The 15701-nt window shown below is 41.1% G+C and overlaps 1 protein-coding gene across 1 annotated transcript in view; it reads right to left on the reverse strand.

Annotated features, from left to right (window-relative positions):
- The window catches only part of EFNB2 (ephrin-B2), a 41157-nt gene that overhangs the window by 25218 nt on the left and 238 nt on the right, over window positions 1-15701 (reverse strand). The window lies entirely within an intron of this gene.

A 15701-nucleotide genomic window follows, 5' to 3' on the forward strand; every position in this document is an offset into this window, starting at 1 on the left:
AAACCAGTTTACTGATTCCCAGAGCATAAAAGCATAGACCAGACCTGTCTGTAATAGTCTCTTTCTCCACACAGAGCTTACACATTAGTTTCTGACATGATCAAAATCGTATACAAAGATACACCATGTAGATATAAGGTATACACCCAGCTGTAAACCTGAAACGCTTTTTTGCAGAGGCAGTGATTCTACAGGACTGATCTCACTCCAGTTTAAGTGGATTAACTGAACACGAATTAATTGAGAAGAGGATCAGTAACTGCTGTGGCACAGACAGAAAAACAAGCTTCATTAAAAAAGATTAATATGGAGTCTCTGTCTCAAAATGGGTACGGAATCTGGTTTCAAAAAAAGGCATATGAAGCCTCTGCAAGAAAAATTACCATAGTGGGACACAGCAAGATGACAGACTAGCTTTATACATGGACTAGCAAATGAAACTTTGAAAACAAAAGTACAGCCTTTCATATCATTAAAATTCTTTTAAGTGAGTTTTGGAAGCTACTTCTCTTTGCTGGAGCAGTATCATTAAATTATTTTAATGCTATAACAAAGTTTTACAAAACATGCTAAATAGGCATGTTTTTGAATTTAAATAAAATTTAAGAAGTTTAATCTGCTGACCTTTATTTATATGTAACATTTTTCCATGCAGTTAATGAAACTATTCAAGTAAGCACTGGTTATTTGCATTAATAGGACTTGTGGGCTAGAAACTAAATGGAATTCAAACAAATAAACAAATATATTTGTGCTCATCCTTTAAGATCTTTAATGGTAAGAATCACATTATACAAAGCCAGATTATAAAATCCCATAACACAAGTTTCTAAAGCTGCAGCTCTTGTATTTCTCACTTCCATTGGAAGGGAAGAAACTCTTTTTAGGGCTTGGGCTGCAGCAAGCCCATAAATGCTTTGAAAGAGACCCCTGAAGCTGTACCTGATTTCCATCCCAGGGTTCCTGGTACCTCCTTATCCTCTCCCTGTTCCTCACCTCCAAAAGAGCCCATCTTCTTTTGTATTACCCGGGTGGAAATGCTTGCAGTGCACTGAAAAAGGGAATGGTCAAGGGTATATTTTGTTTTAATCACCACCCTGGACACAAAATGGTAGCGGTGCCACCATTTTGTGTGTCTCAAGTAGCCGTGCAAATGGATGCCATTCTTGATGCCTTTTCCTGGACCTATTCTTACTGAAATCGGCTGCAAAACTTGCATTGACTTCAGCAAGGCAAGACAATGCAGTATGTTTACAACTGAAATCTTAAAGACCTCCAGAAGAATTATTCTGCAGCATTAGTGTTTTCTTAAAATTTTAAGAGGACAGGAAATGAGGAGCATGTATAAAATTTTAGCTGTTTCATTTATCAATTTGTGGCACTCTATTTTGCAAAAATAGTGGAGGAAAGCATTTAAAATACAAAGGCTATCTAACAGGTGTAAAATAAGAATGGGCTGAGTGTGCATGGGCTTCTCTCTAAAGAAAACACTTTTTTGCATGGACCAGCAGGATTTGACAGTCAAATTGTACCATCACATCACAGTCGTAAAGGCACAAAACTTCCACTGTACAGAGAGACACCCACAGAAACCATCCCTCTGCAAACACATCAGAAAAAGTCGACCACACTTTGTAGTCCACTACAAAGATGTGTCATGAGTTTCCTTCATCAAATAACTCGTGTGACTATTACTGATGCAGACACACAGACACTTACTTCTTCACTCCATTCAGCGTAGTACGGTCACAAGTCTAAAGGTGCCTCACACTTGTGGGAGCTAAGACACAATATTTGGCAAGAGCAATACCCTTTCACCCTTCACATATACAGGAGGTCACCTGCAACCTGGCAGCAAACATGTCCTACTGGAGACTCTCTCTAAGAGAAAATCCGGTTCCTTAAGAGCTGTGATGTACGAGGTCACGGAGGTGATCTCATTCTGTGGAAAAAGCAAATAAGCCAAAGGAGGTGACACAAACTCTCCTTGGGGCTACCCCAACCCTGAGCTCTGGCAGAGGCAGACTCTGCAATTCCTGTCCAGGGGATGGTGGCATCTTGGGGTGATCATAGATTTGGGGGTGCTGGGAGCCTTCTTTCCCCAGGCCACCCCGCTGAGCAGAGGCAGCACCCTGCCTTCAGCCCCCTGGCACACAGCTGCTGGAAGGGTTTTGGTGTAGCACAGTGTATCTGTGTCAACTGGACGCCACCTCCGTCTGCGAGAGATGGCTGTTTTGCTGGAAAGCTGCCCTTTCCCTCGCCGCTCGGCGCTCACTTGCAGAGCAAAGCAAAAAAATCCACTTGTGTAACTAAAACCTTCAGACCAACTTGTGCTTTACCCCTCCATTCTCAACGTAAATCCAGGGTGCAAAAATGGATGCATGGTTTTCATCCCCTGAAGGGGAAACATGCTTTCCTCTTCCTTAAAAAACCTTTCTGAGAGTAAACATCTGTTTTTTCCTCTACAATGGAAAAAAATATCTGGGCTTTTTGCACAAGAACATGCAGCCTGGCTTAGAACACTTTACTACACAAGTAAAGGCTTGAAATGCTGAAAAGATGAACAATTTGATTTTTTACCAAGGTTGACAATTTTTTTTTAAAGATAGGTTTTATATTCAGTTTTCATACATGACCTCCACATAAAGCACTATTAATAGCAATTAACTTTTTGTATTATTGTGCAGAAAGCAATTACTGCTCCACTAAAAGTACTTAAAGCACTAGAGAATTCTGATCCATTTATAAAATCAATTCTGGTTACCACAAAAGAACCGCTAATGTGCTTCAGGACAGTCTCCTAACTAAGGGGTAAAAAAAAAAAGATAGGTATGACCAATGTACTATTTTAAAGTGTATTACATTAACATTTCATCAGCACTTACAGAAATATGAACCCTCACAACAGTGCTGGACTTACTCAGCTTCAGCAAACAGGGAATCACTCTTCAAATCATTGCTCATTCTCTGATGCACAAGCATGGAAACACAGACGGGCACATTCTCTGTTTTACTGCATTTCAGCAGAAACATGCTTTCTACATAGAGTTTAAAAACTGCAAGTGGCTGCAGTGGAGAGCAGCAGCCAGTCTGTATAAATGGCTTATTCTGAGGAATTTCTGAAAGAGAAAACACTCAGTAGGTGCACTGTAATTAGTTGCTCTTTTTCAAGTTACCTCTTGACGAATGATGCATGCGAGTCTGGATGAGAGCCCAACTCTTGACCTATGCCACCACTACACACTTTAGTACTTCAAGCAGAAACCCCCAGCCTCAGCATTCTTTTATCCTTTTTTTTTTTCCCCTTTTCCAGAAATGCAGTGGTGGTAATGCACAACATGAGAACCAAACATGATTAGCAAAGATGGAATTCTTTCAGAAGTGCTTCATATAGCTATGACCTAAATATATCTGAGGAAAGCTTCCTGCCTTCAACTCCTTCCAAATATGTAGCATGTTTCAGGTCTAGGTTAAAGGACAGAACATGGGAATACACGCAGCAAACATTCCCACAATGCATACCGATACGCTTTGACAACACTTGTAAGCCTTTTAAACAGAAAATATTAATGTGATCATTATTTTAAATACGGGAAATTATAAGCCTGTTGAGAAATGCAACTTTTGCCACAAAAAATACCCTTAAAAAATAAACATTTTTTGGATAGCACTTTACTGCCCCCTTTTGCACTTTAACATTAGAACAGGTTTCAACCCGAACACGTCTGAGAAACACTGTGAAGATAAGGGGTAAAACGACAAGGCATCGTGTTTACACACCAGTAGACTACCAGGCACTGCTTTGGGGACATCTTCCACTCACCTACACTGTAAACAAATGAACCATCCAGTTCTCATTGTCCCTACTCTGCCGTGGAAGCGATCAGTAATGGATGGTTAAAATTACCATTTTCCCTTTTAATCTGCATCTATATGGGCAACTGGGAAAGAAGGGGATATTGCTCATTAACACTAGTTGTCTCTCTAGCCCAGTTTTCTAAAGCAAAGATCATCGGCAGCTTGAATTTAGTTTTTATTCATCAAGAAGAATGACAAAAGGGCTTTCCAGTCTGGGCCATTCATGTGTTAGCAATCCCTTAACTGAAAGGATGGGTGTATCCTTCAGAAGGAAACTTCCCAAACTGGCAGGCAAGAATATTTTCATGAAAGGTGAAGACAAGAAGCCTAGACATTCAAATACCCTGCAAGCCTACAGGCATAAACCCGTTCTGCAACTCTGCACTGCAATTACAGTCAGTCCGGAATCCACGTATGTGTCTGTGTGTGTCCACAGATATCTACAAAAGGTAATAAATCTATAGTCTAGTGGCCAGTTATTTACAAAATAGTAATTCATTATGACAGAGCCAGAGGGGGACCCGTCTTGCCCCAGCCCTCAGCTTCCATTTGACAAAGTCCATGTGCTGCAGTGTACACTTATATTTAAACTTAATCCATTTTCCTCTGTCATCCTACAATTACAATACAAGTCACAATAATATTAAATTTCACTGCCTACAGCATTGCACAATTGAACCATTACTGTAATGAAAACTGACTCCCTTTGATATTAACACTGGTTGTTTTCTCTCATTTGCTAGCCATGAAATACAGGAAGAGACCAATGTTGTTTTAATTAAAGAATTGTTGCTCAAAATATGCTACTGGGAATATTAAAGTAGTTCTTTGCTCTCACAGCAAAGATAATCAGGTATTTATATGGTTTGGATTTGTGAAATAAAGAAAAATAAAAAAAATCTGTGCCATGAATCCAGTGTAACACAGAACCACTGCTCAACTTGACTTGTGCTCACAGAGGCAGGGTGTGCCAAACCCAAGAAAGATGGCGCTTTGTTGAGAAGATGCAGAGCAGTAGTTAGCATGGGATGGAAAGTCAAACCAAACCATGTGTGCCTCTCACACAAGTCACTAAAGTCTTTGCTTTTAGAAAGCTAACAGAGAGCAGCTGGCATTTGCCAAAGAACTGCTTTTCAAAAAGGGCACTATAAATCACAAGCAAGAAACAATAAAACCAGATTGTTCTATTGCTCTGCTATTCTGTGTTCTTCTCCACCACTCTTATTACATGAACAAATCTTATGTCAGCCACAACACAAGGAGACCAACCAAAGTTTGCTGCCTTCCTTCTCTTAACTACAGTTTGTTCGCACCTGTAGAGTCTTGTTCCAAGAGACGCTCCAAGCAAAGTCTATAAAAGAGGGCGGGGACTGACTTGTTACTTGATGAGACATTAATAATCGGTGATTATATCTCAAATTCAAAGACAAAAATTCAGCTGCTTTGCAGTTGTTAGAAAATATACTATTGCCTACCATTTGCCTGCATAAGTAAATGCTGGAAGTAGAATGAGCTGTTAACTCACAACTTTCAGGGAAAGTTATGCCAAATCAATAACAGCACTGTATGACAACTAAACCTATTCTGGCGAATCATTAGGCAAAGATTTTCAGAATCCAATTACAACTCTCTGTGGCTCCTATATTGCATCCTTTTTCTCTTCATGTTAAAAAGCCACTTTTCAGGTGGGAGAAAATGACCTTGAGCAAAACTCCAAATGGGTTATCTACAATCAGCCTGCACCTGCATCTTACGTTAAACTAAATATTCAGCCACTTGCAAGTGTAAAGATGCTACGTTCTTAAATTAAATACAAACTTTTCCAAAGTTTGACTGACTTTCAGAAGCAGAATAAAAACTGGGCAGCCACTGCCACCTCCAAGGCAGTAGCAGTACCTCACCTACGTTTTAGCCTGCTGCGGGTTTGAGCCTCTGAAGTTAAACTAAACTGACAATGCAGCAGTTTTAAAACTTCTACAAAGGTCCAGAACTGTATTCATCACTAGCTCGGACATCCCTGCCGCAGGTGGAAGAGTCCATCAGAGGGGTTCAGAAGACAGCCAGTGACAGAAGGAGCTCTAGTCACTCCATTTTTATCTGCTGACTACTGGCAAGCTACACAAAAATTAAGACCCATTCCAAGTGCAGACAGAACCATACCTTCTGACATCATTTTCTGATGAAAAAACCCAACATAATGAAGCTTCAGAGAGATCTGTGTTTGTCCAACCCCAAAAAACCTTTTCACTCTGGCCGTGGTTCAAGACAGCTCATGCTTAAATTCGTCTCGCTTCAGCAAAAATATTCAACATTCAGCACAGGCTCAACATGAGCTTTTCTGAATAAGGACGGTTTCCTGAGTCAGGCCCTAGGAGCACAGCGCAGTCCTGCTCACCATGCTGTCACACACCAATCCACAGAATGGAAAAGACCGCAATAAGCAATAAATTTATGAAGATTTGGGTTTTGCTTTTCCTAAAAAAGTGCCTGAAAACTGTTTGATAGAAGGAACAATGATAGTAACCACAAATAGTATCTTTTAAAATATTTACCATGCAGACCAGTAATCTTGCCTGTCAATGTGACCCTCCCTGTTCAGCTAATCTAATATGGCTTGGAAATACCTTGGAAAAAGAACCCCCAAAAACCTAAAGGTCAAGTGTTGTGCAGTGACTAAGCTAGACTGCTTCTGAACTAAACTGAAATTAATTAAACATGAAGAAAGCAACTGAAGTGTGGACAGTGAATGCTATGGGACTGCAGATCCTCAAAAGGAGTCAACATGTTCCCAACTTCAAATTTACACTTTTATCCAGTCAGGTATAGAAACCAACTGCTGCTCAGGCAGTAGGTAAGCAGATGGCAGGCACTAGCAAAAATGAAAATGCGAAACGATGCACCACTCGAAGAGTCAGAAGCGCAGTTATGTGTGCTTTCACCAGCGCTCACTGCATAGGTTCCTTAAACAAACTGCTTCAAACTTGCAGAACATCAAAAGCCAGATGGGCCTTCCTGAATGAATCCGCAGGCAGGGAGCCAGGATTCTCGTTTGCTGCAGAAATAGGCCTGGACTTGATTTGAGTCTTCTCAGCTCTGACAGGCTGGAGTCTGGCAGAACTCCCAATCCAAAATAAAATAGCATTCAATTGCGACTGGGCTTCAACTAATAATAATAAATTTTAAATCCCTCTTAGTAGCTCTAGCATACACTTCCCTTTACAGTGCATTGTTCACCTTTCCCACTTCTGTTGTTCTTTGGTTTGGGTACCTAAGTAAATGTACTATTCAAACAAAAGCTAACAAAACAGTGAGAAGTAATTTGCAGCATCACAGACTCTTCAGCCTAAGGTATCATTCCACCACCTAACCTACCCTCTGTAAGACAAGCCATAGTTTCTCATTTGCTGTTGACATGTGTAAAACTGGATTACCCTTTAAAGTGTATACAGCTCTGAATCCTACTAAATAAAGTTTAGTAAATCCTATGTTAGCCATTACCCACAAGACATTTTAAAAAAACACTATAGGTAGAAAGCCCATCTTATAGTTATGTATGTGCCATACATTAGGAATGTTTCACCTAGCAACATAATGCTTTACCAGCCTTTATCTTTTTTGGCTTGGAACCTACATTTAAAACCAGAAGAAAGCATAGACATACACCAAAGTTTAAATCAGCTGCATTATAATTATCATGCTGATACCGCAATAAACACTGGGTGTTGGCTGGCCAGGATTGCCAAAAAAGATAGAGGTCCTGCCCTTATTCTGTCTTTGACAGTGTATATAATCACTTTAAAGGAAAGGTCTCTGCATTACAGTTACCAGAAAAAAAAAATAATCTGGATGTTCTCTTTCCCCGAGTAGAGTGATAGATTTTGTTCATGATAAGAAAATTTAAATTTTGCCCATGATGAAAAAACAATTATAATGTAAAGCCCTTGCAGGCTAATGTAACACTGAAAACACTGGAGGTATGGAGTTGAACAGGAGCTAGACACAAGCCTTGAACATGTTTATCTACTTGCAACTAGAAATACGAAATACTAAATTATATTTTCAAATATGGGATTTAAAATTATCTATTGTAATTCTGCATTTAAGTCTGTTGAAGATCAGGCAAAGATTAAACATGGATTTACAAGCACACACGAAAAACATTACAAAAAATAACAAATAATTCAGATTGACACTGAACTGTGTGTATGCTTTAGAGCTTCAGTTTTGAAGATCTACCTGTCCTTAAAGGTGGAGGAACAATAGCAAAACTGGTTTTTGTTCTGCCATTTTGTTGTCAGACTTGGCTTTCAGAAACACACTGAGCGCAATGTGCTTGTTTTCTTAAAACCTCTCACCCTTTTGTTTTGGGTTTGGTTTGGGTTACTGTAATTTTTGCTTCCCCCTCTCAATTAGGGAACCAAAGTGCAAATTGCAAAACCTCTGTGGTTTAAAGTACATCTTCGCCTCAATGCTTGTCAGTGAAACCTCCTTCAGGAGAGGGGAACCTGCGAAGGATCCCGTTTGGGATGAGGGTGACCTGGCGGTCTCCCCATGAAGCGTCCCCGGCTCCTTTCGGGCCCTGCCAACCCCACCCAGCCTCGCCTGGCCCATTCCCGAAACCTGCCGTGACAGGCAGGTTCGAAAGCTAAATGTTGGATAATGGTGGGCAAACAAAGGACATCGGTTTTCGCATTATTTCTTTAATTACTTTAACCCTTGTTCGAGGAGAAAGCGTAAGGCCAGAGTAATTCAGCTCCTCTCTTTGTCATTTGCCTGCCATAAATATGCACCAGTCTGCATTTGAAAAGCTGAAGGAGGCCGCAAGCTTGCTGGACATTTATCATGCTCTGTTCCCTGTTAACAAGCAAATACTTTAGCTGAATAGCCCATTAGCAATCATTGTCAAATGCAGAATGCAAGGTGCTTGGATGTGACCGGCCTGTAAATTAGATGAGGGTGCCCCTGCGCTTTGGAGAATTTCAGCAAATGAATTGGATCTTTTGATATAGATTGGTGAAGGTTAAGCTGCGAGAGAGGAAACCTATCTGAGCACTTCAGGCCCCGTATATTCTGCCAATCTGTTCAGCTCCCTATATGCACTTGTTTATTTTTCATTTGTTAAATCACATCAGCAGCTTGACAGTTTTGGTTCTGGAGTTTCCTTTTCAGTCAGAATTTCCAGCCTACTGTGGGGTAGGATAAGAATGATAAATTCAAGCATGTAATTAACATCTTTATAAAAAACCCCAGAAAATGAGGAAAAAAAACCAACAACCCAGCACAAAAACCCCAAACTTAAAAAGTGTCCAAGCCAGTGCCAAACAAACAGCATGAATTCCATTTTGCCGAGCTCATCCCAGGCTCATTCCCACTAAAGAAAGACACAACTGTTATTGTAGGCTTCAGTGTTTTTTTCCCTTATGTCTAGACTCTGCCTAACAAATGCAGAGTGCTTGCTTTCCCCCCTTAGCAGACAAATGAGCAGTCAATAACGTAAATATTTCTCGTTTGAATCGTACCCCTGATTTGCAATGTAATGCTGACTTTTAAGTTGTGGGTGTTTACGGTTGTCAGCTGGGTAGAAAAGCAAGTCTTTAGAAGGCTGTTTAATAGAAAAGGCAAGAAAGAAAAATCCAAGTAGCTGCACTAGGGGAGGTATTTTACTACCTTTGCAGCTGCAGGTCGCTTAAAATAAACGACAAAACAATGGCTAAATCTGCAGCTGAACTCAAGGGGCTGACAGCAAACTCATCCCGCTGATTTTAAGTTGGGGGCGGAAAGGCCAAATGCTTATCCTATTCATTTCAGCCTGCTTTTTGGAAATAAATACCACGTAGAGACTAAGCCAGATCAGTTTGGTTATCTGCAGCTTTACTGGTAAATAGGAATGGATGCTGATTTGTTTGTGGGTTGTTCTGGTTTTTTTTTTCTTTTATACTTTTGCAGGATAGGAAACACAGAGATGCTGAAGTATCACCTGGCTAAGGCACAGACAATGCAGCGTGTTTATCTTTGCTGCTCCCATGGAGTGCGAGATGGAGACCACAGCCTGAAACACAGCTGAAATCAAAAGGTCTCTGTTTTCTTTCCAGATAAGACCAGTCCTACCTATCCCCCTCTGCTCTGTTCCTTGCCAGCATGCTCCTGCCCCAAGCCCAAATAGATTAAGGCAACAAACCCCAAGTGCAGCTAATTCTGCAGAAAGGCTGTTGCTGCTGGGGCAGGAGTTAAAAAGGAAAATCTTCCACACCTAACAATTGCAGCCATCTCAAGTTTTAATCGGTCCCCACCTCGGCAGAAAGCAGTAAATGAAATCTATCTTCACCATATTAAATGCCACCAATGAGCAAGAACTGAGCAGCTTTTCTTTACCGCTTGAAGCATCCCAAGCCACAAGTAGGCCTTTCATACTTTCTAATCCCGGCCCCCAAGTTTTGTGCGGTTCTCACATAATACCTTACAGCCCGGAGCAAGGCCCTTAGTTCCTAACACCCCTTTCAGAGACGTGTCATTTCTAACATCAAGCTAATCTATATGTTGCCATGGCACCACCCTTTATCTACCTTTACATCTTATGAACTGCATGGATTTACCACATTATTTTTATCTGAAAGACAGAAAATGGTGGTTTTATTGCCATACAATCAGATTACTGCTGCTAGTTTCTCTATGCCTTTTTACCATACTTCAATCAAAAGGGATCAGTTTCTTTATACTCTGCCCTTGATTTACATTACATCTGTAAAGACCTAGTCTGGGTTGTAATCCCCTTATTAACTATGACCAGGGTTGATTTGCCTAAAAATAAAAGCAAATTGTGTCAGACCTTTTCACTTTGTTTTTGATTCGGAACTACAAAATGGATTACTAAAGGAATCTTCAGAGTTCACACGGCTGGTATAGTACTGAATTTAAAATGAGAATTAAACAAGTTAAACATGGGAGCTGTGTCAACGGTTTACATTTTCCATCATGGGAGAAAGGCTGAACTGCATTTGTCTTTGTGTTCCCTGGCTTTAAAGAGACAATGAAGCCACAGGAGTTTTTCCAAGCTCTTCTAACACTGTCCATTTGCCATCCTCCCTTCCTCTGCTTTTAATGAAACTCCCCCCTCCAAACTCTTCTCCCTTGCCGCTCCCTCCCCATCCCCAAGAAAAACCCCAAACCCATCCCTTTACTCAAGACAAGAGTGTTCTGGTTAAAAGTCTATATTCTGTGGCACTGCATATTTTAATCAAAGTATTTCAAGCAGTTTAACATTCCATATTTAAGTTTCCACAACACCTCACAAAGAATGAGCTCATAAGCAAATCCATGCAGATGTATGATAAATGACCAGAAAAACAGGTTTCTTTATGTCAGCAGCCAAGGCAGGCAGATATTAGGCACACATGAATAACATTTTAATCGCCATTTTTTTACTTAGAAGAATACTTTCTTCTCATTTGCAAGAAGCAGTTTCAAGTACTGCATGCAGGTTGCATGACACATGAAGACTAGATCCTAGAAAAAAAAATAAATCTCTAAAATCCCCAAAGCAACCCTGGCTCTGGCTGCTGTGTGGGGTTGAAAGGCCTGTCTTTGCCAGCGTGTCACGGTAGTCACCTCAGGTCCTCCACCGACTTCCCACTACAGGAACTTTGGCCGAATTTGAGACGATCCTGAGCGTCACACCTAAAGCAGTGTGATCTCCTTACAATAAAACAGGGAATGGAAGGAGAAAAAAAGAAAGGGGGGGGGGAGGCATTCTTCTGTGTGGGAAGAGGGAGAACTGAAGTGATTTTAGCTTGACTTTTAGTCACTGCCTTTCTAAAGGCAATTATTTCATTAAACGAAGTGAAATAACGTAGCACAGCTTACAGATAACATGCTTTAAGATAATGACTATAAATAATATAGCAATTATACTCCACGTATAAAAGGCTGGGGAAAATAACCAGCTCAATAATTCGGCCTTCAGTTTGTTCTGCATTAATTTTGTTAATTCAGTCATGCTTCTGAGACCTGGCTACAGATGCAAGAGATATCAAATGGACTGGAAGCCACCACTCCACTCCTTGTATTAGCACGCCAAGTGTCAACAGCTATGTTTTGGGTACAATTTAGGAGCATGTGTTTAAATCATCTTAACCTTCCACTCCTGTTTCTTCTGCTTGAAGCTGTAATTGCTGAGGTTAGAAAGTGCAGTCCCATGACACAAGACTCCCAAATAAATTCTTGTCTAGCTGAGAGGCTCCCAAACATGTTGTGAGATATCGTTTTAGCGAGCTCTTTGTGCTCCGGCTGGCTCGCCTGTCCTGCGAAACAAGGGCTGTCCATTACCTACAGTTTATCATCCTGACAAAATGTGAGGAATGTGGATGTGAAAGCACTAACAATTCCACCCCTGGTGCTTTCTCCTTTTTTCCTCTCTATATTAAAACCGACAAGATTAACCCAAATGCAAACTGTGGAGCATAGTTCAAGGGGCTATTCAGTCGGTAGTGAATGCGCATTTGTTTACCTACAAAAATAAGAATTTCAGATACAATGAGAAGCAGACTAGTCTATATGCTTCTGAATAGACCATTTAACAAGGTCATCAATTGTAGTTTATTTTATCAGTTTCTGACATGTTCACATGAGGCGGGCTATGAAATATCCCATGTATAACTGGTTATCAGAGGGAGAGAAAAACAGCTATAAAATCTAACTTAATCAGTGTCAAAGGCACCACTTGTGAGGATAACCTTCCACATATCACTAAGGAGAGTGCTTTGCTCAGCAGCCTCCAGCACACAGGGAATAGCGACACTTAGATATGAGCAAGGTTTTTTTGAATGAGATTTCTCTACCAGTTGACTAGAAGGTGCCCCGCAACACTACATGCTGTCCTGTGTGTCAAAGGCAGAGCTGAGCCCTTGCAAGGTGAAACTGAGGCAATCTGTGCTATACATTGTTTATCTACAGAAACAACACAGGCAGAAAGCCCCCCCACAAAGTGTCAACAGGAGTTAAGTCTAGAGGATATAATTTTGCTGTGTTTTTTCAAGACTCTGAGATCGAAGGTTCTTCAGATGAGAAGTCTGTAAAGCCTGCCAAAACCATCTGCAACAGTGCCTCCCAAGCAATAAAGTCGCAGGTATAATTATTTAATGTATGGCACTCAAAACACACATCTTGTGATTTGGTCAAGGCAATGAACGCAGATCTCTAAAAAGGGAGAGCAAGGGGGAAGGGGAGGAAGCTCTGTCTTCAAACTGCTCCTGCATGCTCTCCATCCCAGCCACCTGCTAGAAATTATAACCTCTAAACTTCAGTGCAAAACCAATTCAGTTTATACCTTCACCTTAACCTAAAATTTATTATTTCATACTTTATATTAACCTAACAACTTCTCCCAGCATTTAATTGCCTACCTGTTCACCTGATTTATGTGTTGAGGCTTTCAATAGAGTTAAATGCAGAGCTTCCCTGAATAAATTAACCAGCACCAAAGATAGTTATTATTTCAAAGCTAGAAAGGAGCTTTATTATTACACTACCCCACAATCCATTCAGCAGCTTACTTCTCAAGCTAACATTCAGCTTGAATCCAGAGTGAGGACAACCTCATCTAAGGTGAAATTATTCAGTAACCTTCAGGCAAACAATTGTGACAAGAATTAGTAAGAAATCCTGCTCAGAGAAGTGGAGCTGTCTCACCGGCAGCAATATCAGTAATGCGTTTGTAAGCTTCCCCAAACTACAGGCCTCCAAGTGGCCTATAAATCACTAGCCCCAGCAACTGAAAAGACTAATTTTAATAGTGTACTTCTTCACTGTGGTGATTAAGCCTCAATGAATCACTCAAGAAAACTCAATTACATCAACAGCAGAACCTATTTTTAGGCATGCATTTAAGATGAAAAAGTAATTATATATTATCATTACATCTACCATTAACAACATTCAAACCTTTTTTTTTTTTAATCAAATAGTTTAGAATTAGCGAAATGGAAACAACTTGTATTTGATAAAGGAAGCACATCCCCAGGCACTGTAAGATGGGTTGAATTCAGCTGCTCGGATACTTTAATTTCACTGATGGCTAATAAAAGCTACCAAGGTATGTTTAAAAAAAACAAAAGCAAGAGCAGGTTGGAGCCGGCACCGGTGAGGCCAGAGCAGCGGGCTCTTCTGCTTTGGAAGAGTGACCTCTGTAGGCAAAAACCCACCACGGGATGGGGATGCAGAAGCCTTCCCCTTCCTCCAAGGCCGAGCCGAGCCTGTTTTCCACCAGCACAGCAGGCCCACCAGGGCAATGCAAAACCCGGCTAGTAGCCTTTGGCTTGCCACAATTCAAATAGCATTATCAAGGCCGCTTGCAAGCCGGCCAGATCACTTTATTCTCCCATGTCAGGTTGTACCTTCCTTAAGCCCCAAAAAAGAGCTTTAGCTTTGTAGCATCATAAAAGTGCAACGCCAGAGACTGGAGCTGAACTTTGTTTTATTGTAACCGGCTTCCCACCTGCTGCATATATAAAATGATCATTTATTACACAATGTTGGAATAAAAAAAAAACACTGAACTGAGCAGCTCACAGCATTCCTATCAGGTTCCTTTTTTTTTTTTTTTTAGACATCAAGAAACTTTTCCGTAAACAAATCTTACAGAGATACAGCAAATATGTCCATTATTGAAAAAATACTGGCAAGAAATCTGTAGCGAGTTTTTCCTTCAGTGTGAGCAATGGTAATGACAACTGTAAAGCGAGACTACTTGATAAACCTGAGGTGCTACTCCTAGTTACAACTTTGAAATCTTCACCGAACTCCTGCCACCTACACAAAATTAATTCCTGATCGAGGAAACACTCCAGTCTTAGAGGAAATGTTAGTTGGTGATGAGACCAGAAGTACCCCGGGAAAACAAGATGTGTACTTACTGGACTTAATAGGAAATTTTAAATTCAATTAACACAGTGCATAGGGTTTGCTTTAAACGTACATAATTGAGTACGTAGCACGAGTTAAAAAAATTATTTTAACTCATTTCTGGTAGAAAACTTCCTAAACTCATTACAGACTATTTCTTCCCATTGTGACTTCTGTTTTCTGAAGTAATGATTTTAATCACAAAAGTTCAGAGGATTTCACAACTGTACAAAGTCAACTTTTTTGCGTGTCAAAAATAAAAGGGGACAAAAAGTAGAAATAGTTTTTTTATCAGACTCGGATTTCTCTTTAGAAAGACAGCCCACTCCAAAAAGTTCCTCTTCCAAATAGCAATAATTCTGTATGTAAAGTAGTAAGTAAAGAAGGTTTTTTAAGGATATGCTTCTATTTTAAGAGTGTGCTTTGATAGTGAAGTCCTGGGAACACGTGTACTCTTTTGCCTGGGTTTGTTAATGAAGAATGACACTAAATGGTTGTGTGATGGGTAATGCTTAGTTCATTACTCACTGACATGTGCCTTGATACCATCAACTCCACAACCAAATTTAGCCCTGTTATAAGCAGATGTGACTTCGCTGGAGTCAATGGGATGAGTTTGCATCTGCAGACGGAGAAGTTGAAGAGTATCACCCCTTCCTGGCAGCCCAGCGCGGCCCGACGGCCTCCGCCGCTGCTCCGACCGCGGGGGAGCGGTGGCTCCGCGGGAGCGAAGCCCGGCCCCCGCCCGCAGATTTCAGCCACCGCCCCGCTCCCGACCCCGCTCCGCCGCCCAACCCGGCCCGCCGCGGTTCCCCCCTTCTCCTTCCCGGGAACCCTCCCGCCGTGAGATGGACCACCCGCCCCAGGGAGGGCCAGATCCTGCTGCCAGAGTCCCGTTCCCTTCACCTCCCCTGTCCCGTCCCCGTGGCTCGCCGCGGGCCCGGGGC

The sequence above is a fragment of the Mesitornis unicolor genome, unplaced genomic scaffold, assembly GCF_000695765.1.
Source record: "Mesitornis unicolor isolate BGI_N332 unplaced genomic scaffold, ASM69576v1 scaffold2609, whole genome shotgun sequence".
Taxonomy (NCBI): domain Eukaryota; kingdom Metazoa; phylum Chordata; class Aves; order Mesitornithiformes; family Mesitornithidae; genus Mesitornis; species Mesitornis unicolor.